This window comes from Haemaphysalis longicornis, unplaced genomic scaffold (genome assembly GCF_048455015.1).
Source record: "Haemaphysalis longicornis isolate Haplotype H1 unplaced genomic scaffold, Haemaphysalis longicornis Haplotype H1 scaffold_1, whole genome shotgun sequence".
NCBI classification, from domain to species: domain Eukaryota; kingdom Metazoa; phylum Arthropoda; class Arachnida; order Ixodida; family Ixodidae; genus Haemaphysalis; species Haemaphysalis longicornis.
Window position 1 is genome coordinate 410,029,612 of NW_027526203.1, and position 20,393 is coordinate 410,050,004.

The 20,393-nt window shown below is 47.4% G+C and overlaps 1 protein-coding gene across 4 annotated transcripts in view; it reads right to left on the minus strand.

Moving 5' to 3' along the window:
• Positions 1–20,393, minus strand: part of LOC144155484 (uncharacterized) — a 234,114-nt gene that overhangs the window by 92,485 nt on the left and 121,236 nt on the right. For 2 of the 4 annotated variants that reach the window (XM_077686959.1, XM_077686956.1), the window contains exon 2: positions 4,277–4,413. The exons of the other annotated variants lie outside the window; for them this stretch is intronic. The gene's annotated coding sequence lies outside the window, so the exon portion shown is untranslated. The remainder of the gene's footprint in view (positions 1–4,276; positions 4,414–20,393) is intronic. 4 annotated transcript variants of the gene reach the window in all.

The window sequence follows — 20,393 nt, forward strand, 5'->3', positions numbered from 1 at the left end:
ACCATTCACGGGAGTTGCATTGATCTGGTCTTTACGCGAAACTGTGACGCGCGTATGCTTCTCAAAGACCCTTTGACCGTGCACTTTAGCGATCACAAGGCAGTGATTGTGGCCGTCAGGTACAACGATAACACAAACAGGTGCTGATGAATAAATGATTACGTTCACACTCTCGTCATTAATTACGCCATTACTCGCAACACACTCATCGGTGCACCCAATGCATTCGCATTTCTGCACGATTCCCTTCGGGGAGGTGCGGGGGAATTTTTTTGTTGTACCGCTTCCCCGCTGAGCGAAATGTTCTTGGATCTCATTTCCTCGAATCACGTAAACAGAGCTTCCTCAACCTTTTCGTGCGGGGTGGTCTTCAGGTTCGTTTTTGTCGACGCAATTCAAGGCGAAGTGGTATGTATGGTGCCGTCTTCTCCCTTCAATATTGGGGAAAGTGTGCTGGCCGATATGCTGTGGTTTGCGGCCACAGGACTGCCGAGTTTATCTCGTAGGCTCCAATAGTCGACGCTCGAGCAGAGGAACGCGGGAAATTTGAATTGGCTTGAGCAAACCTCCAGCGCGTTTATCGTGGAAGGAAATACGGGAGGAGAAGAGCTTGATAGGCGCGTGATGTAGAGAAGAGAGCCATTTACGTAGCAGAGGCGGCTGGGGGCTACTGTCGTTCGGCGACATATGCAGCAAAGTGAACGGATACACGGTCATTTTTTTTTACTCTAATTGCATGCTTGGCATAGTCATTCAACGAATTTGCGCATTCGGTCGTGCTGATTGGTTCTTCTGAAGTGTTGTGGTGAAGCCCACTTGCGAGAATTTCTTGGAGAATAAAATTAAGAAATTTCTTGTTGCCTTCCTAACACAGAAAAATAAAGCACGCTCCTGTGTGAGCTTGCTATATCACCAGCAGCGCTCTCGTACCAGTAGCAGTGAACGAGTGAAGTAAGCCATAGACAGTGCTTTCATCAACTGATTTTAGTTTGTGTGTTGAGATTGGGGCGAAACGCGTCCCCCTTAGCCCTCCATCTCCAGTTGCGCATTGTTTGTATTGCCTCCAGTCTGCATTTATCGCCCTCAACGCATGTTTTTAGGTTGAGATTGAGGGCGAGGTCAGGTTGCTAAAACTGATTTTAAACAAACAAAAAAGAAGGACTTCAGACTGAAGTTAGAGTGCGTGAGCACACATCTGCGAACAGCCAACATTTTGTTGTTGTTTCTCTTTTATCACAGAATGGGATGTGCTACCGGATCGACCAAGAAACGAAGCCCATCTGCCTGAACTTTATCCCGCTCTATGTGCCCTCTGTCTGAGGTCTAGCGGCCCCGACCAAGAGCAACTGAAGACTGCTGCACAAATAGCTTGTGAATTTCGCTAGCACGAATAGCATGTACTCTATTGTAGTCCTAGTATGTCATGTAGGCCTGGCTCGAGGAAAAACTTTACCCGTACGTACGTACTGTATTCGCCCGCTGCTTCGCATCATGATAGCCCCAAACACGACTCGATCCTCCTCCACAACTGGAGGATGGCCCGCCCCGCACTAGCGCGTCGGCGTTGAATGATGGGCGGGGTAAAGACCACGACCATAAGAGGCGGCCATCTCGCTGGACGAGGAGGATGAAGCAACATTTCCCTCGGGGAGAGGCAGTGATGGATGATATCTCCAGATGATATCTCTAGAAGAGCATAATACCGATGCTCCTTATCATCCCCACGTGTTATACACTACAATAGCGAGTAGAAATCATGATTCCCCTCCTCCAAACGGACAATGCCGTTTCACCCGCTCCTCCCAGATCTGAGGACCGCACCAGGGAGGAGGCGTGTGAGTGGCGTCTTTGGGTGGCTATATTTGTAATAATATCCTGGTATATCAACGCTCTCGAAACAGGAATCTTGATCAGAATGTCATACCAACGTTGACAGCATATAGGCTGTTGCCGTTGCTGTCATTGTTCCCGTTCCTTATCCCCCCCCCCCACCCTTTTTCTTTCATATCTCATAAACGCAAAGTACACATACACAAATCCACGCTCTACTAACGGCGCACTACACGTTCATTACATTTGCCACGCTCCGGTTTCGTACACGCGCTCCCGAATACGGCGGAAATCCCTCGCGTCAATTTATTTGCTCTGGGGTAGCTCCGTGAGCCTCCAGCAAAGTCGCCTACAGCCTACAACAGTTTTTTCCCCGCCCACTAAGCATTCTCGGCCCAAGAGAAATGGTCTCGATCCGAGAAGTCACTGCCCTCTTCAATAAAATTTTTGTGCGTCAGCAAAAAACGTCAGCGACTGCTCGGAGCGCGCGGATGCTGCCGGAATCCCCTGGCGACGCATTACTGCAGGCTTAGAGAGTCTCCCCCTCCACGCAGTTTTTCTGCTGTAATGCCGAAGGCGTTGGTGGTAAATCGATCAGACATCGTGTCGCCGATTTTTACTCTTAATAAGGCTGGAAAAATTCTTCAGAAAGAAGCATGTAGCCGTCGCTTCATACCCATACCCTGCTCCATTCGCTTTCTCTGTATAAAAGAGAAACTGGGGCTGTTTATTTTTACCCTGTCGCTACAAATCACAATGTCACACATAAGCCACCGGACTACATTATTCTAAGGACGAACATATTTTATGCACCTGATAGCTGAAATGATATAATCACCTTCACTCAAAACCCATTCTGTCATTACAGATAATAATAATCGACTTGTTTTAATACATAAACAAACTTCACTGGCGAAGAGAAACTTTTTATGAAGTGTACTTGATTAATATTGTTCCCGCGAAGTGGTTTCTACAATAATCGTTAGCTGTTTAGCAATTCTGGCAAAAGTGAATGTACTTGTCAAAATAAAAAAAAGTAGCTGTTAAGATATTACCAGGTAACATTTTCACCCTGTTACCACACCGGAACCTGGCCCCAGGTTCAACAACGCTGTTCACGCATTGATACCGCAAGAGCGGTTTGTAATAGGCCAGCGCCTCGGATATCCCCTTGCATCTCATGGGGATCCTACCACTCACGGGCGCAAGCCAATCACAAACATGTCTGGCGATATCTCGCGCGCGAACCCAGATCCTTCATCGACATGTAACGAAGGGAGCCCTACAAGCTAGTGCGCTTTTTTTTTTTTTTGGTTATTGACGAAAGAAACCCGTGACTATCAGATATCCAAAAGCATGTCACTAAAAACTGCCCTCGCTTGGCTTCCTCTCAGTGCACCTAATTAACCAGTCACTACATCTAAAACAGCCAGAGTGATAAATAAGCATACCCGACGTAATATCCGACTCAAAATTTTATGTGCGCTGTAGAAGCACGCCACGCAAAACCAAGCAAGCAAACAAACAAACGAACAAGCAAACACGACCAGCGTACTTCCATTACGCAATGTCACAGCGCTGACCGCATTTTCGTGTCGAATTTTACGCTGGGCGTCGCGTCCTGCAATGATCGGTCATTCAGGTGCATTGTGGCGAAGCGAAGCACCGGGTGTTTCGATCTAGTGCGCAACATAATGGAAACCCGTGCGAAACTTACGCCAGCAATCTTCGAAGTTGCGATTCAGCGCCTGTTTTTCACAGCTTCCACTGACACCATCCTCGAAAATCCCAAATTGTATTCTGCAACGGCAAACGCCGTGCACATTACTGCGCAGCAATGTAGGGTTCATGAACCCGCTTTCGATTCCACGTTCCCTCGCTAACCTTCTCAAACTAAAGGTTAGAGAGTGATCAGGAATAACGAGCGTGCCACTCGCGGTGTCGTTCCGAACAAAGACCAACCACGAGTACGTGCGTAGTGCCCCGAGCAAAAGAAGGCGGTCTCCGTTGCGTCAGTTTTGTTGCCGTAGGGTTACAAGGAATAAATAGATAGCGCCGCGCAAAAATAGTACGCACCAGAGGCGTCTTCACAGCATTCATTATCATCTGTACAGGCCATCGGTTCAAAGCCAACACAAGTAGGCAGCTTCGCGAATGCAATGCTGGGTCAGCACAGTTTTTCCCGCAAAGCAATTCCCTCTTTTAAATAAAAGAAGAACTTAATTTCTTTCCACATTCTAAGTCGCAGGTAGCTTTTGGAAATTGTAGTCACATATAAGGTACACAGAATGTAAGCTCTCGTCAGAAAAAGAAACATATAGGAGGCGACGGAAATCACACGCGAACAGCGGCCAAGATACCATGAGGTGTTTGCGTCTCCTACGACCGGCATCCCGTAGAAAATTCGAGGCAGTAACGCTTCGTATACGACCGAAAAAATACTTACTACTTGAGAAACCGCTGCCGCTAAAGCTTGAGCCCCCGTCTCGATACCCTGGCGACGGTGTCGTGAAAAGAACGGCTCATATAGCTCCCGCAGTGCTTTCTTCCGCCGCTCATGATATACAAAGCGTAGCAGAACACCTGCACACAACAATATCCGCTTTGTCAAGCGCTGACAGAGGCGGAGAAAATCGTCAAAAGAAAATAAGTAGAAAGTACCGAAAAAGTAACGCAATACCATTATGCCAATCAGTGACGTCTGGAGGTTCTGTTTATTTATTTGTCATGGGCTTACTTGGTAAACAATCGTGTGTTAGGTTGAATGTTGCCGTACGCTGTCCGCATTGTGTACTGAAGCGATGACGCTACTGAACTATGCGCGGTTTTCTGTCCTAACGATGTCTGTGCGACGTTACTCTCGCAGGCACCGAGCGATTTTTAAAGCAGAGCTCGGCAAAGTGGAGCCCTAGAAGCCTATTCAAACGTGCGGAACTCTTCACGTTCCAAGCGCCGTTTGACATCTTATTTAGCGGCTAGTCAAAAGTCAAGACGCCGTGGGGGCTCTTCGCGATAGTCGACAACAATGTATAGGCAGCCTAAACTGCTGGATTTAACAGACTAATGCACGTACTCACTCAACGCTCGGAGGCGTGCTATTTCACGAGCTGATAATGTCACAAACTAAACGTAACGGGGAAAAGATCGTCTACGCCTACGCTTTTCCCACGCACGACGCACGAGCTTAGTGTCGCAGCAATGCACTCACACAGCGGGAGATTAATACTGCTTGTGAAATTGAAATCAAAGCAGTACAATCAACTCGAATGAACAGAAAATCTTGTCCTGCTAAAACAAGCGAGGCCCATAATAAACAGAATAAACGATAGAGGTGCAATGTATCCTTGCTTATATTAAACGTGTATACATGAAACGGCACAACTTACTTCGATGGCGTTTGAAAACAATACACATGTAACTCTGCATCGCAAAGAAATTTACGCAGCATACGGCAGCCGTCTTTTTTGAATGGCTTATCGAAGAAAGAAGGCTTCAAATGTGCAAAACTCTAACGTTCCGAAGAAGAAGGTCATTGAAGAGGAATTGTATGGGCATACCTCAGCGAACTGTCCATCTTCTCACCATTCGCCAAACGCAGCCTTCAAAGCGATAATTTTACGCTCTAATTAAGCGCCGCATACGATAGGTTCCACCCCTCTCGCCTTACAAAATCCAACAGTAGCTGCTGCTCCCCACCCGATGGTGGTGTCACCCACTGCGGCCGTGCGGGTCTCATTTCTGGGGACTCCTGTTTTGTGCGTAATTATAAAAGAAGTAGACCGAATCCTTTTAAACTGCACCCAGCGGACTAGCTTGGCAGTCGTTGAGCTGAACAAACAGGCTCACGAGGCTATGCATAGCCTTCAAGGCTACGCGTAGCCTGCAGTTCTGCCGTATACACAAAAGACAACAGTTCGCATGTTCCATGCGTGGATGCAAAATACGCTTTCAAAATCGAAGTATAGCGCAATGAAACAGCAAATGGAAACTATGAGGAGCATTGGGAGGTTTGCTTCGAAAGGAATTGCAGGGCACTTAAGGGTTTCTTTTTTAACCGTGCACAAAACACGGCGAAACACAGGTTCTTTGGTAAGTCATCTGCACGAGAGATTTACAGTTGTTTAATGAGGGAGCCGAACTATTCACGTCGCTCGAGCTAGGTAATCGAACTATAGCCATGTCCAGTGCGAGATCGCGTTTTTCGAGCCACGCTCGAATTTGATGGCGTTCTTGAGAGCGTTGAGATGTGTTCTGGACTCTTTTTTTTTTCTGGGGGGGGGGGGGGGGGGGGGGATTGGTGCACGTAGTGTTTGTTCTTTTGTGGATTTGTTTTCACACTCTACCGTGCAGTTCAAAATTCCCGGCTGGATTAACTCACTCAAAATTCATTATTTTAGCATAACCAATTCATCTATTATTCAAATTTTAAAAATAGGCTGCGATGGTTAACGCCCCCTTGAATGATCATTATTTACTCTGTCGCTGGAAAATTCAACTTTTTAATTCTAACTCTTGATCGAAGTTATCCGAAGCACCCCGTGCATTCTAAACAAATATCTTTCATATCGCATACTCTGTGGACCCAAAACACCATAATGCGCCATGCATATTCCCAGTATTGAGCTACCATAATTTTTTTAATAACAATGCAAGTGCGTGCCATTTTTTAGAGGGAATAATTATGATATGCGTCTTACTCAAGTGATTTTTCTCCTAAGCTAATTGGAAGCGAAAGATTGAGGTTTGTCTGCTCTAATGGCTTTTTCTAGGGCTCGCGTAATGCCGAAGATGACGATGTCACCAGGCGTCAAGTATAAACTACTGCTTCGGCGTAGTGCGTCGCACTGTTAGCGCTTTTTGGTGGTAACTTCTAGAACTCGTATTTGCCATCCACACAGGCGGCTTTCCGGTTGCGCAGTGAGGATCTTATTGCGTGAAATTAGGCTATCATATCAATGTATACGTGGGCATTTTGCAGTGGCGTAAATCATGGGGGGGTCAGGGGGGTCCTGACCCCCCTTGTGTTTGGGCTGGGGGGGACACCCCTTGCAAGTGTCCCCCCCTTGAGATTCATCTTTCATTTACCTTTGAAAGTTAAAACAACTGTTGTTTTTGTCACTAATAAGTACTGCTTATACTTATAAGTACTGCTTGTCACTAATAAGTATTTCAAGGAAGTGGAGAGTGTTCTCAGGATTATCTTAGTGATGCCGGTCTCTTCCTGTGAAGCAGAGAGATCGTTCAGTGCCTTGAGAAGACTGAAAACATGGCTGCGTAGTACGATGGGGGAAGAACGCCTCAACTGCATGGCTTTGGCACACGTTCATCAAGACATTATAGACCTCATAACGTTGCCAGGGTTGTTGAAAAACTTTGTCAGTGCGTGCAAAAACCGCGCTCTCGTTTTTGGACCCTCTAGAAGTGTCGAAAGGTAGGAAACATGTCATAGGTGATTAGTACTCATATTGTACAGAGTATTTCTTATTGATCTTTTTTTAACGTCTGCAATAGCACAGTGCAATTACGTGAGGTATGAAAGCATGCTCGTTTTTCTTATTTTAATTCAAATCACGATAGTAATTTGTATGTAAATGAAAATAAAGCACAAAACAAAATGGCCGCCTTGGCAAGATGTGTGTCCCCCCTTGTGATTTTTCTGGATTTACGCCACTGGCATTTTGTATTGTTTGTATGTAGATGTGTTTAGATATTTGTGTATGGGCAAACATATATTTGTATGTCTATAGGTTCATGCTTATGGATGTAGCGTGTTGCACGTACATGTATTTAGGTTTACTGAATTACATTTAGGTGTTGTAAGAGGAGACAGGGAGGGATGCTTTTAATGATAAGGAGAAGTCAGCCTGACCGCGAGCTTGGCTTGCTACTCCATGTGGACATGAGAGGGGCGAAAATAAGCGAAAGAAGCGAATACACCAAATCGCACACAAACACTAACAAACGCGCATACGCACACAATAACTGACAGACGCAGGAACGCTCACAGAGTACACGCACATGCTATGCTATGGCGATACATGCTATATACATGCTATGGCGATATTATTACTGTCTGAGGTGCGTATACCGTACATTGCCTGTCTAAGAGCACACAGGAAATTTAAGTATTTAGGTCCTTTTCTGTGTACGTTTTTGCACCTCATGGTTTCTGAGCTCATCAACTGTACCCTTTCGAAACTCCAAAGCTTGGTGCAGGCAAGCCCTGCCTGAGTTGGTGATGATATCTTCAATAAATCAATATAAATCTCTCAATATAATTTCCAGGGTACGGTTGCATAATGAAAGCGCGATGTTCCTCAAACGGGGAACGATATCATTACTTTACGCGCCACTGAACAATGTTTCAGTTGTATGTTTGGAATGATTGTACCACGTAATGCTTTCCCGTTCATTGTCGGCTGCTGTATTCCTCCTGCAGCTGGTCCATTGAGCAAAAAATCCAGCGTCCGGTGGTTTCCGGCCTCTGCGTCACTCCTAACGTTTGTGAGAAGCGCGGGACACAGCATCGTCACTCTATCCGGGAGGAGTGTGGTGTGGTTCTGCCTCATAAGTGATCACCAGGAGTACGCATTGGTTGTTTATCTTGCTTTCCAGTGACAGAGGTAACTGACACGCACGCACGCGCGCACGCACGCACGCACGCACGCACGCACGCACGCACGCACGCACGCACGCACGCACGCACGCACGCACGCACGCACACACACACACACACACGCACACACACACACCTATTTATTTATTTTTTATTTGTTTGTTTATTTGGTTTTATTTATAAGTAGAACGCTGGCTGTCAGTGCTCAGGGGAAGGTAGAATGTATACTCCCCAAGAAGTTTTTGAACGTACTGTTTCACATACGTAGGATCCGCTGCTCACTGATACACCTAGCTACAAAAATTCCTTACTCTGACTGTACGTGTTTCTAACGTCATTTATTTTTTGGCTTATCTGCAAGTCAACTCCTGACAACGTTGACATCCGGTACTTCGCCAACGAGTCCACACTTCCCACCAGCGTGCATTAGCGACTGTGTAGACCTGCGTGAGATGTCATGACTAGAACTCCTCGACCTCCACTGACACTCCGCCTGCGGACGCGCTTCCGCGCAAGGCACGCAAATGCGCCTCTCTTCTCTTCGCGCTTCGCCAAATATATCTCGGCGTCTTCGGAAGCCGTCGCTGCACAGGCGCCGAGTCAGCGCACTTATTACCGCAGACGAAGCGATGTGTAAGCATCAGGTGTATGGCATGTGTGGGCTCCCACGGGACACCGGAAAGGCATCAAGAGACGTTGTCGCCAGCCACGCATATCTCGCGAAAGGCGACGGCTCTGCAGGGACTCTGCTATCGATCTGGTGGCGCCGCCTGGAAACCCGTGCACGCCGTGGGCGTGGCGACTGGTCGGAGCCCACGTCGGAGCCACGTGCTTCACAACACCGAGCTTGGCAGTGCTCAGACTCACTGAGTGCGGTTCGCTAATGGCCGACAGCAAAGGTCCCCACTATGTATTTAAAATGTACGACATGAGGGTATATTGAGTTAAGTGCGCTCGCTGGTAAGTTAGTGTAAACCGTGCCTCGTGCTTAAAAACTCATTCATAGCACTGTGTTTGCATTTCGCGCCCTTTTATTTTGCGCAGTCGTTTTAGTGAAAATGAAAGCGCGAAACCGCCGACAGGCTGATTGGGCCCATGAGCGTGCTGAGTATCGGAGTCTCGCGCCTGCATTGCGTTAAAAACGTCCATTTTGAAGGTTAGCATTACTCGATCACCAGGATATGAAGTGCACAAACATGCGCGTACTGTACATTTTTTTTTTGCGTCAATTGAAATATAAAACAGCGCTTCAGCGTCCCTATAGCTAAGTAAATGGCAGCGGTTACGAGTTTTGCTAGCATTGCTTTCCACAGGTATATTGCTATGTAACATCAGCAACACTTCTCTGAAAAGGATTGCTCGGGGAATGGGTCGTAAATAAGGATATGGCGCCCTTTTGCTTCACGTTTGCCTCATAGCGGCGGGAGACGCAAAAGTTTGCCGATGAGCTAGCTGTAAGCCTCAGTATTGAGCGTTTCAAACAAACAAACAAACAAACAAACAAACAAACAAACAAACAAACAAACAAACAAACAAACAAACAAACAAACAACTAAATAACTATTTATTTGTGAAATTAAAAAATTGTGAAAAAAACAGGAACAATCTGGTTTGCAAAGTTTGCAAGTTGGCTAAATAAAAGTCGCACTGCAACACAGGTTGAGCCAAAAGCGGATAAATAATTAAGCATCCACTTATTGCGCGCTATCTTCTACAAAACCGTGATTGGGTTATTTTTGAAACCACCGCGGTGACTGAATTTACAGGAACGAATACTCGCAAGATGCACGCGTACGAAACTCATTAATCGCAGTGTTTTCGAAGTTAACATTTACTAACTAGCCCAGAAACAAGCTCTCGTGATTGAGTGTATGGCTGCCTTGCGTTACTCGAACTTATACAAAGAGGAACAAACAGAGGTAGCGCAAAGTCAGCTGGAAACAGTGCGTCCCATCCAACAAAACGTTTTATTAATGAGAACGCGCGATGCCAGCTTCTCACATCGTCCATGTTGTACAGGGAGCACTAAATAATCATTCGCGTCTCTTGTAACTGAAGTGACGAAGTGCAGCTAAAGAAATACACAAAACGGCGGGCCGAGGGTTGGAAGGAGGCTGGCCATCAAATGATTGGACAGCATTTGATAGCGCCCGCGCTGTTTCCGCGCCTTTCCACTGAGCTCCTCGAGGCTGGCACGCAGGAATGGCGCGTCCACGAGCCGGTGTGCGAGCTCCCGACATTCAAGTGACACGCAGATTGAATGATCAAACTAATTAAATAACGCCAACTGCAGCTCCGGTCTCGGAATCAATTTGCACGGCGTAGTCGCACGTGGTAGACAAGGGGCAGAAAAACGAGTAAACGCCTCCCCTTCTCCGCATGAGTCAACACGTGAGACAAAACGAAAACGGCGAATGGTATAAGGGGCGCAGACCGGAATCTATCCGCGTATATACAGGGCCGAATAAGAAAAACACTGGGCCGGTGTCTCTGCTGCTGCATCTATACCGATCCGGCAGCCGTCGCTCGTCGCGCCGCGAGAAGCAGGGGCGGTTGGGTTTCCTTTCGCTTTTCTTCTCCGCTTCGTCCCGGAGGCTTTGGCGCCGATCTGGCTCTATATAGCCGCACCACGCTGCGGCCTGCGCGCCCGCCCGCCCGAACGCTGGGCGGGCACCCCGCTCTAACGCAGACGCTATGAAAGGGCTTGTTTTCTAAGCTGTCCTCGGCGTGAGCCGTTTTGTTCGCCTCGGGTCTCGAAATTACGGGCTCGGACGGGTTTCCTCCCACGGCAGATAAGACATTTAATGCGCTGTAAAAACAACCCCCGTAAAACTCCCTTTCACATGTCCGCCGTGCTCAAATTTCAAACTCGGAATTGTAAACAGGTCTAATCGAAAGCCTTTCGTTCTCACCTTTCTCTTTCTCGGTTTTTTTTTTCTTCTTTTTTTATTTTTACTCTGCAAATCCAAGGACGGCGATGACAAGCGTGTACTTTTTCAGCCGCGTGCTTTTGCTTTCCAGCTCGGCCCGTTTATGAGGCCAATCCAAACACGCACGGACGGCTGGACTGCCCCGGTGAGATCTCTTTAAAATGAATTATGAACCGTTCTAGACGGAACCGGAGCGACCTTTGTTGCTGTGGAGTCTTGCTCTTTCATAACTGAGCCTACGGATGATCCGCTTGAAAACGGTTACAGACGCATGAGAAAAAAGGAATATTAGAGAAACTCCGGCGTTTTTTTTTTCTTCCTTTGCGCGCTTTTTGATACAGCGTTCCGACGCCGTGCGGACGAAACAGGCGAGTACTGTAGTGTGCGATTTGTCCCATGGCGTTACGTGTATACCTTGGACAAACAGCAGTTTTCCACGAGGCCAAGAGCAGGGCTGTAAGCGGCGAGTGAAAAAGTGGGCAAAGCGCGCACGAAATGCCTGCTCGAAACCCTAGATTTTCCTTTCGTTCACTGTTTTTACACCGAACGCTGGAGGCTGGAAACGGGATTTGAAACGACCACTTCGGTCCTGTATTTGTTTTACCGTACATTATTTACTTCTGTCATTCGTAAATGGGCTCAGCATCCCACGTGTTCAGGACATGTGGGCGCTCACATTACCACGGTGACTCTTATCCGCCGCGGTGCTGCTGAGCCCAAGGACGCGGGTTCGATTCCCGGCTGCGGCGGCCGCTTTTCAAATGGAGGCGAAAAGAGCAAGCGCCCGCGTGTTCGAGATTTCGGTGCACGTTAAAGATCCCCAGGCGGTCAAAATTAATCCGGAGCCCTCCACTACCGCGCGTCTCATCACCTGAGTAGCGTCGGCGCGCTAACCCCCACAATCAATCAATCAATCAATCAATCAATCAATCAATCAATCAATCAATCAATCAATCAATCAATCAATCAATATGTGTAGTTCTTAGGCCGGTGTCGAGCGTTCGTGTTTCATTTGCCGCCAATCTAGTAGTGTGGCGTCACCCATTGAAGAATTACGAGGTTTGGCGTGGTGAGCCACCACGTAGCAGTGGAGTGTACTGCAAATATTCAGTACGAAATGTCATAATACGGGTGTATTCAACCTTTCCCGCCTCGGAAAATTGTCATCGCCTCTAGCAGCCAAATATTTCTTCCAGTTCACTGGAGTGAAACGATTCATAGTATTTCAGGCCAGCATGTAATGAGAAATTTATATGATGTAATGTAATTAATATGGCCGACCACACAGCGACAAGAAAGACTGTCGCAGTGAATAAAACAAACGTAGAAAAGTGCTTTCTCTCAGGATCTATATGCGCTGTTGTGCCAGAGCGGCCGGCCCGAATTCGTTGCACGGGGCGACGCGCCGACAGCGGGGCCGATTCACGCCTCGTCCAAACCAGACCAAACCGACCGCGGCCGACTTGCCCAGACTTGCCCCGCCGCAGAGTCACCTCTCCTTTTGCGTCGCGGCGGCTCGGCCGAATCCTGCATCGGGTGAACGACCGGCAACGGACATGTCGCTACTCGCCTGGGGCGAGGTCGCGGAGACGGCTTGGGCGTCGCTTTCCCTTTTCCCATCGTGGCGGCTCGACTGACTCAACCGCTTCGCTACCATTTGTCGGATTTCAATCTTCAGCCAGCGAGGGTCCTGAATGGAGCGATTCAAACTTCTCGGGGCCACAACGGAATTCCGGAGGTGTAAAAACCCGCCGGGATCACGTATCGTCGGCTTTCTCGGGCGGCATTCTTCGGCGGCACTTTTAGGAGGCACCGAGTGGAGAGGTTATGTCGCCTTGGTGCGAGCCATGTAACATTTGCTTACCCTTGTACATACGGTATATAAATGTTACTTCAACTTTTTGTCGGCTCGGGAACTTCATCTCTCTGCTCTGCGCCGCGTCGAGAGCGGACGGAGCAAGGCAGCGTCGCTACGCCGGTTACTGCGCTCGGGTGGCCAGTCGCAACAGTGGTTGCTGCGGTGAGAGGGCCCAGTCCCAACAGCGGTGACAGCGTCAGGATGGCTGATTCCCAACATCGGTGACAGACTGGGATGCGAGTCACAATCTTGGTGACTGTGGTGGGATGCCCAGTCCCAACAGGGCGCAGGTTCCCAAATCGGCTCGTTGCCTAGAGCGGTTCGCCTTGCCGCATACATGGTTTGACACCTAGCGGCCAGTTGAAGGCATGAAAACGTGAGGCGCTGAACAATACGATGGTCAATTACGAGACGGTTCATACTACAATAAATCTATTTCGTGGATGTAGCCGCGGAGTAACGGAGGGGCTGTCTCTCCCTGTCATTCGGAACAGCACGCCTGAACCGAAGTTTTCTGTCACGCGCCGGTCCGGTATACATACCCAAGCCTGTCGCGACGACCTAACAGTATGTAAGCACGTACAGTCATGCATACTATTACCATACCTCGCGTTAGCCTGTCGGGCCTCCTTCCCAAGTCGCGCGTAGCGCGAGGTGCACTCTGCTGTGATGCAATGCACTCATACGCTTTTACGCGATGTCCATATTTCAAAATACGGCTGATTAGCATGCGCGCAAAATTCATGAGGCCAAAAACGTCGCGTTACGCTACAGATTGCGTAGCCTTCAGAGGCACTTGACCGCTTCAACGTCGAGCTTCGTGATCAAGCCGGGAACTTCTTTTCTTGCTCCCTATACAGACTGCATTGACAGAAAGCGTCTTAGAGCCAGTGTTAAATCTCCAATGAGTTGTTGAACTTCCAAATCCACTCTGCCAACACTATGCAACCTAATCCATCGAAAAAAAATGAAGGAAGCTCACACTAAAGCGTAAGTCTTGAAGGTAGCGAAGCTGAACGCAAGCTTCACGACCATCACGACGGTTTAGTTCAACGATTACAGCCGATTTGCTTCTTCTTCGCTGCCGCGACGACCTTTACTTCATCATTCATTGTTGCTATAAGTGTGAGCTTCCTCCGTTTTTTGGAAGTCAGAATCATTTGACGTCACCTTGTAGGGGTGTATGCTATGACGTGTCTTTCTCGTTACGAGAAACTGTTGCCCCGATTACGGCGAACACTGGAGATTTTTTTTTTCTTTTGGCCAGTCTTCGCCAACATCCCTGAGTGGGTATGCTTGGCTTGACAAACGTGCGCTGGGGACACTGGGCGGTCGCCGCGAGGCACTCTCACACGAGCACTCGGCATTTTCTCTTTTTTTTTTAACTGCCGGGTGATTGGCGCAATCTTGGCCAGTTTTCCGTAAGTGGGTATGCTTGGCTTGACAAGCATGCGCCGCGGACGCTGGGTGGTCGCCGCGACAGGGGGTTGTGGTTTGCGACAAGAAAAGGAAAGGCAGGGAGCTCACCTGCATACAACCCAGTGCAGGGGAAGGGATGTAGAGGGGGAGTGATAGGATAAAGTAGAGAGAGAGAGAAAGGTATAAAGAGAGCTGTCAGTCATAGAAAGCTGTCAGTCCGAGCACATTAGTCAATCACTCCACTCCGGGCTACAGCCGCTGCGTGAGGTGAGGCCGGTCGTCTCCTGGTAATGGAGCAGATAAGCGAAGACTTCCCGTTGGGTTGCCGCACGCCCCTTCGGAAACAGAAGGTCCTCCATGCCGGCGCTGGGAAGGCCTCGCTCGACGCTGGAGCGCTCGGTGGAGCTCTTCTCTCGGCTCCGCGTGAAGGGGGGGGGGGGGGGGGGGGGCAGAAGCAGAGTAGGTGCTCCAGCGTCTCCAGTTCGGTACAGTCCGCACATGTAGGGCAGTCCTTGCGCCCGTGTCGGTGCAGACGTTCTGCCACATTGCAGCAGTCGAGCCGCATGCGGAGAAGCAGGCAGCGGGCGTACCTGCTGATGCGTGCGGGCAACGGTCGGGACGCCAGGCCGCTCACGACCCGAGAGTCGGGGTGCATCGTCTGCATGCACCATGCGGGCCAGTGCGGTGCGGGCCTCGTCGAACGCGGTGACGTCTTGGGAGACTGGGGTGCCCTCCTGGTGGGCCTCCCTGGCTCGGGCACGCACACTTGAGCGCTCGGCATTTTCTTGCTTTTTTTAAATGCAGAGCATTTCAGTAACTCACGATGTCACCCGCGTTGGCGTCCGTAGTCCGCACGCTCACTGCGCATGCGCGTCGAGTCGAGGCGAAAGCGAACACTCTCTCGCGAGGGGCATTGGATTGGATTCGAACACTCTCTCGCGAGGGGCATTGGATTGGATTGGATTGGCTTGGCTTGGATTGGATTGTCTCGGCTTGGATTGGATTTGGATTGGATTGGATTGGATTAAAGTGGATTGTGTTGGATTGTGTTGCGTCATAGCCGCGGCACGTTGCGTCATAACCGCGGCAGACGCGCTTGGGCCGGCGCATGTGCAGTACTCTCTCTTCCGCGGTTTCCTCTCCTTCGGGCACGCTGCGCATATAACCGGCGTGCCGTTCTCCGGCCAAGCAACATCCGCGCTTGGCTCAAACACCTAGAGTCCACGCCGCTTTACAAGTACGTCAACGTCGTCGACTGGGACCGGCTTACGCAGTCCCCTCAACGTATATAAGCGGCGGAGCGCGCGTTCGGAATTCAGTCAAGGGCGTCTTTGCTTGGCTTTCGCTTGACGTGACGCTTTGCTTGACTCGAGTAGATGCGACGCATTTACTCGAGTTCCCCCCGTGGGAAGATGCGGGCGGCTTTTTTTTAACTGCGGCCGCTCACCGCGAGGCACGCGCTCACATGCGCGCACTCGCGTGGGCCCGACATTTGCTTGGTATTTTTAACTGCGGACACGAAGGTCTAACGATTTGCTGAACAGCTGTTAACAATAGTTCAGTGGCTAAGGCGTTCTGCTTCTGCGCACGTAGGCGGTCGTGTATCCGGTGTTCATCGCACGCAAAAGAACGTCTAAACGTTCTTGGAGATCTACCGAATACATCTTACACCGCAGCCAAGGTTCAGCATCGGCTCGTGAAGCTACAGATAACGTTTGTTTTTTTCTTTCTAACTTTTGCTTGTCACGACGTTTCAACACCCTTTTAAACATAGTCCCCGCTGACCGAGGCTCAGACTATACATAGAAGTTTAGGTGACCTGTCCACAAGCCCAAATGGGCTCCTGACTCACCGCTGATTCACTTGCTGGAACGAAATTAGGCGCAAATTCGAATTCAGTGTTTTATGTGGCGAAATAATGAGGTATGCTAATCTACCAGATTTTGGGGAATCCCCCAAGGTGGAGTAAGTTTCTGTGAAGGGAAGTTTTACATCCACCTAAATGCAGCCATACGGCTACGAAGGAAAGCTATACAGCTTTCTCAGAAACTTCGAAGTTGAAGAAAAATTCGTCCTGGATCTTCAACTTCGAAGTTTCTGAGAAAGCTGTATAGCTTTCCTTCGTAGCCGTATGGCTGTATTTAGGTGGATGTCAAACTTTCCTTCACAATGAGGTATGCTGCCGAGAAAAGTTCCTGTTGCATATCGCCGAGATCACACATACGTCCGCTGGTGCGCCGCAATGAACTGTTGAACTGTATTACACGACTTACTGCGCCATAGCGACGGGTTAAAACTGGAACATCGCAACGAGCCGGCCTATTGTTGGAATCGATTCATGGTGAAATTTTCGGATAGAGAAACGGACACAAAAAGGCACTTACAGACGAGCGCTTCTAATATCCGTGTTTACTTAATCGGAAAGCAGACTTGATATGTGCGGGGTTCTATAGAGAATTTGTCTAAATCTGTTTTCAGATTTAGTGGACATTGGTAATCAGGTTTACGCACTACTCATTGACTTTCGAAAGCGTTCGACACTGTACTTCACTCAAAATACTATGTAAATTAAACACCATATTAAACAACGCACAACTAGTTACTTAGATTTCTAATTTTCTTTCTGAGCGCTCGCAATACGTTTGTTATAACTCGACTGACTCCGATATTGTTAGTGTTAGTTCAGGCGTTCCACAAGGTTCTGTACTTGGCCCGTTACAGTTTCTACTGTATATTAACGATTTGCCTAATACCGTCACCTCTAAAATTCGTCTGTATGCGGATGATTGTGTTTTGTATTAACCCATTGACTCTCCTGAAGCTCATCATCGTCTAAATGATTCATTTACAAAATTTTGTGAATGGTGTGCAACCTGGCAAATGAGTATCAATTTTAACAAATCCGTACTTATGTCTTTCACGAATAGTAAGTCCCCTTCCTGCTTCACGTACTCGTTTAACGGATCCATCTTTAAAAAAATGTAACAGTATACAAATATCTTGGTGTTGTTCTTTCCAGAAATCTATCTTGGTCTCAGCATATTAACTTTTTGTGCACAAAATCTTAAAAAAAGTTAGGTTATTTAAGACGAACACTGTCCCAATCCCCAAAAAGCACTAAATTACTAATGTAGAAAACACTGATTCGTCCTGTACTTGACTACGTATGCCCCGTATGGAACCCACACAAGCAGAGTGAAATCGACAGAATCGAGGCCATTTAAAAAAAAGCTAGCAGATTTATTTGTAATCGCTATGACCGCTACTTCTCGCATTCCCTTGCCCTGTCTTCTCTTGAACTCACCACACTACGCACGCGCCGACTAAATGATTCTATGAAATTGTTTTACTGTTTTATTAACTCAGTCTATCGCATGTCTGACAATACCTACATCTCGTTTGCCTCGCCGTCCATAACTAGAAGTAGTCACCACCTTAATATCAAGCCTTACCATTGTCGAACTAACGCATTCAAATTTAGTTTTTTTCCATTTCACTGCCCAACTCTGGAATGGATTGCCCGGTGATACTCGCTCCCTTCCGCTGGAAAAATTTTTACTTGCCCTTGCTGATTTGCGTTAACTGTTCTTTTCTTGTATTGCTCTGTTGATCTGTTTAATTGCTACTTTTTGTTCTGTGAATGCTCACTCCTGCCATAGCCCCAAATCGCAGGCTGCAGTAGGTAGGTATAAATAAATAAATAAATAAATAAATAAATAAATAAATCAATAAATAAATAAATAAATAAATAAATAAATAAATAAATAAATAAATAAATAAATAAATAAATAAATAAATAAATAAATAAATAAATAAATAAAGTGGAGCCAGTTGTTAGAAGCGCTCGTCCGTTTGAATCTTTGTCTGTCCCTGTTTGTATAGCGGAGTTTTACGATACAGCTTAAACCCGGACATTATGTTAAGCGTTACGCGTCGAACTGTTTGTACACGACAATCAGTGCCTTTCTGCTGAGTTCATTTGAAACGCGCTGACGTATACTTACACCGCTACTCTATTAAAGTGTTGTTGTTGGTCGGGGGTTGCGCCAACATAGATGGAAACGGTTCGGTCGTTGTTGCGTCGAAGAGGGATGGCGTCACCGTCTAGAAATAAGACTGATACGTCTGGGAGCTGCCACCTAGCTGTGCTAACTGCCCAACCAACATAATGAAAGAACATGGTATAAAGACCTGCAGAAATTCACAGAATTGTCTACTAATGCGTAGCATTCTTATGCCGCTTGCTTGATCGTGAATTCTTTACAGGCAATTTTTTTTGTTTTTTCTAAATCCTGTCCGACAAATTATCTCTATTTGCGCTTTTATAACGGTTATAGGGGTACTTGCGCCAAATGTGCATGTTTTGTAAATAAAGAGCGTTACACAGTTTGCCATTTTTTGTATTTTTATATGTATCTTGTTTCTTAGTTTTTTCAAAATTCTGTTCGAGCAATTACCTCTATTTACGCTACTATAACAATTACAGGGGCAACTTCCGGTCTGAATTATTGTGGAAATGCAGGGCGTTACACGGTTCGCCATTTCCCTGTTTTTTTTTTGTTTTTCAATGTTCTTTTCGACCAATTATTTCCATTTACACTATTATAATGACTACTGGTGGAACTTCCGCGAAATCTGTATTACTGTGGAAATGCAGGGCGTTGTACAGTTCGCCATTTTCCGTAATTTTTTTATATTTCTCTTTTTTTTTTAGTTTTTCAAAATTTCGTCCATCCATCCAGCCATTCAGCCAGCCAGCCAGCCAGCAAGAAAGAAAGAAAGAAAGAAAGAAAGAAAGAAAGAAAGAAAGAAAGAAAGAAAGAAAGACAGACAGACAGACAGACAGACAGACAGACAGACAGACAGACAGACAGACAGACAGACAGACAGACAGACAGACAGACAGACAGACAGACAGACAGAACAAACTTTTCAGGTTTATCAAGCAGCTCAAGAAGACTATCGTTTTAAAACCCGTGGGAAGTTTCGACGTCACGGATTGGGCTCTGTGTAGGACATGCGTCGGCAAGATGTGCCCACTGGGCCTCTCTTGGATGTCTAGGACTCACCGCGGATATATTCCGCGATGTAAAAACACCGAATTAAAGTATGTCCTTAAAAGTCCGATTTCATTCTTCCCTTTTTTTTATGAATTTTTGAGCCACAAACATTTTCTATTACGGCCGCCATGTGTATGCAACTTGTGTGCAACCGCGACAGTAGAAATAACTGAGCCGACACGTTTCCATGAGCTTGTTCCAAACAAACAAACAAACAAACAAACAAAAAAGCCCTGCCTTCTGTCGGCTCTTGTTCCGCTACACGTTGTTTCTCCGTCAGAAGAAACTATAAAAGTTGCCGGGGATGATTGTCAGTGAGACGGAGACAGCCGCATTAACGTCTTGACATTGCTGTATAGCGAGCGAAAGCTTTTGGGCGTCACTGTGGGACTCTGCTAGTGGCCAGTAAGAAAAAATGTGTTGCAAAAAAATAACAAAAAACGGTGACAAAGGGCAGCTCTGCGGAGGGTGCAGGTTTACGTTCCGAACTTCGGCGCGCTCAGCGTTGACAGGCCTGGTGCTCCTTTGTCTGCTTCTCGGCAAGGCGCTCGTTTTCAGCAAACTAACTTTGCTGCCATTGCTGTCACCGCAGGCGGGCTTTTCAGTTTGCAATTTTCAGCAAGTCGCCGTGCGCTTGGTGTTCTTTTTCGCTTCATTAACCCGATCTTTTGCCCTCGTTT